The sequence below is a fragment of the Amphimedon queenslandica genome, unplaced genomic scaffold (assembly GCF_000090795.2).
Source record: "Amphimedon queenslandica unplaced genomic scaffold, v1.1 AMPQUscaffold_12089, whole genome shotgun sequence".
Taxonomy (NCBI): Eukaryota; Metazoa; Porifera; class Demospongiae; order Haplosclerida; family Niphatidae; genus Amphimedon; species Amphimedon queenslandica.
Window position 1 is genome coordinate 1 of NW_003547672.1, and position 2,203 is coordinate 2,203.

Below are 2,203 nucleotides of genomic sequence, written 5' to 3' on the forward strand. Positions count from 1 at the left end.
GGTGACAATGCAAAAACCGCCACAAAAATATGTCTAGAAATATAACCAATTAAAATGCTAACCATACTGTCACCAATCGAATAAAGGATCTCATCTACACAGAAAACATAGAAAAAGGCACACAAAGTGAATATAGCGACTAATGGTAGAATGAACATGAAAGAGACTCCAATTATCGAGAGAGACTTTAAAGGAAATGCCAGAGGAGACAAAAACAAGCTGAATACATGTACACATGTGCTAATTGACACATTTTTATTTTATTAATTTTTATAAGGCACACAGCATTGATGGGGTAAGAATATTACAACAAGTGCAAAGTACATAAACAATGTTCTCTAGTGCATAGTTCTTCCTTATTTAGTCATTCGGTGAGGCGGTATGCTAGCAAAGGAGGGATAAGGAGATGAGACAGCTGTAGCTCCATAATTATCATAAAAACACGTACACACGATCTCAGGACAAACAGAATGAAAACAACAACGAGAGAGAGAGAGAGAGAGAGAGAGGGAGAGAGAGAGAGGGGGGGGAGAGAGAAAGAATGCTAAAGCCTCTTAGGGACATTGCTGGCCATTAACAGTCTTGCGTGTAGTAATTATCCCGAAATGAATAACCAATTAAAAACAGCTGCATTAGACAAGGATGTTACACACGCAATTAATTAATACATCAATGTACATGTACATATACTTGTACATGTAATATAGTATAATAATAATAATAATAACGAGTAGTACATGTAGCTATTAATTATATATAATAATAATAATAACAGAATTTAAACATGTACATGTACATGTACGTACGTGTGCATGTGAAAATGGAGTACATGTACTTGTGCTATAAAATGACATTATCCTTAGCAACAGGTCAAAAATCGTATTTATCAATCAATTAATGAACATGATGTCATTTGATGTCATTATTGATTAATTATTAATTGGTGCAACAATGATAACAATAGGATGAGAAAATGCCATGACTTCAACTAATTCAATTAAAAACAACTAGAGTACTCTATTTAATAAAAATACTTAGGGAGAGAGAGACAGAGGGAGAAAGTGGAGTTTTGAAGCAACTTTAAAAACTCATAAAAAAGTATATTTTGATCAGAATCAGCTTAAATTTCCCACACAGCATAAGAAAATGTATAATCAGAAAAAAAGTAATAAAATTAAAGAATTCTCTGCTAACAATTTTTGACAAAATACCCTGTAGTATAGTAGATCTAGTACAACAAAGAAATGGGCCACAAAAAAGAGATTTAATACAATATAAACATGTGTACATATTCATGCATATCACTCACAGCCACTCAAGCAGTAAGCCAAAAGAAAGAGCAAAAAGACAATAAGTACAAACGATATGCAATGAGTACAAATATAATCATAAAAGTGCCCACATGAACACACACAAGCCAATTACTGCTAAGTGTTTTAGGTTAACCAACTGTGTGTAGAAGTAGGAGGAAACAACATGTAGCATTAATTACTGGATAGTAAGTATGGTCAGGCCTGCAACCATGCCACACACATGTACATGCATAAAGGACTAGATCATGCATGTATTTATCAAACTGGTCAAACTGATTACGAAGAAATTGATGATTTGTCTGAAAACCAATGTACATGTACATGTACATGTTTATCGAACTGGTTAGTGGTTAAGAAACAAGTAATAATTTATCCATCAAACTGGTACAGCTGGCTATGAAACAACTAGGTGTAACGGTTGGTTTATCTAAAACTGCATGCACTCAACTTGTTACCAAAAACATGTACATGTATATACTACATTAAGACTAAGGTTGTGTACAGGTATGTACATGTACATGTACATGTAGGTGTAGGAGAGTGGAAGAGACTGTGGGTTTTGAGATCATTAGTAGCACCTGCTGGATCCTGTTGTAGCTTTACAAACTAAAACCAAGGCGGGAAGACCACATTTTATTTTTAAAATGACCAAAAACAAAATTAATCCACTGAAACTACAACAACAACAGCCCAAGTGAGAGAGAGAAGATTATAGCAAGTGATAAAGTAGAGATATGGTCCAGTTCAAGTAGCAGCTGTGACAATCCGACTCCACCAAAGAAAAGGTACAATGTATAATTACACGCTCATTAAAGTGAGTTTTGTTTGTCCTCAAGATAAAAGCAAAGCAAAGAAGAGGGAGTTTCTCTACAAAGTCACGCTCCATCATC

At 34.5% G+C, this 2,203-nt stretch overlaps 1 pseudogene; it reads right to left on the reverse strand.

Moving 5' to 3' along the window:
- Nucleotides 1–62: 62 nt before the first annotated feature.
- LOC100632894 (26S protease regulatory subunit 7-like) overlaps nucleotides 63–2,203 on the reverse strand; it is a 5,033-nt pseudogene continuing 2,892 nt past the window's right edge.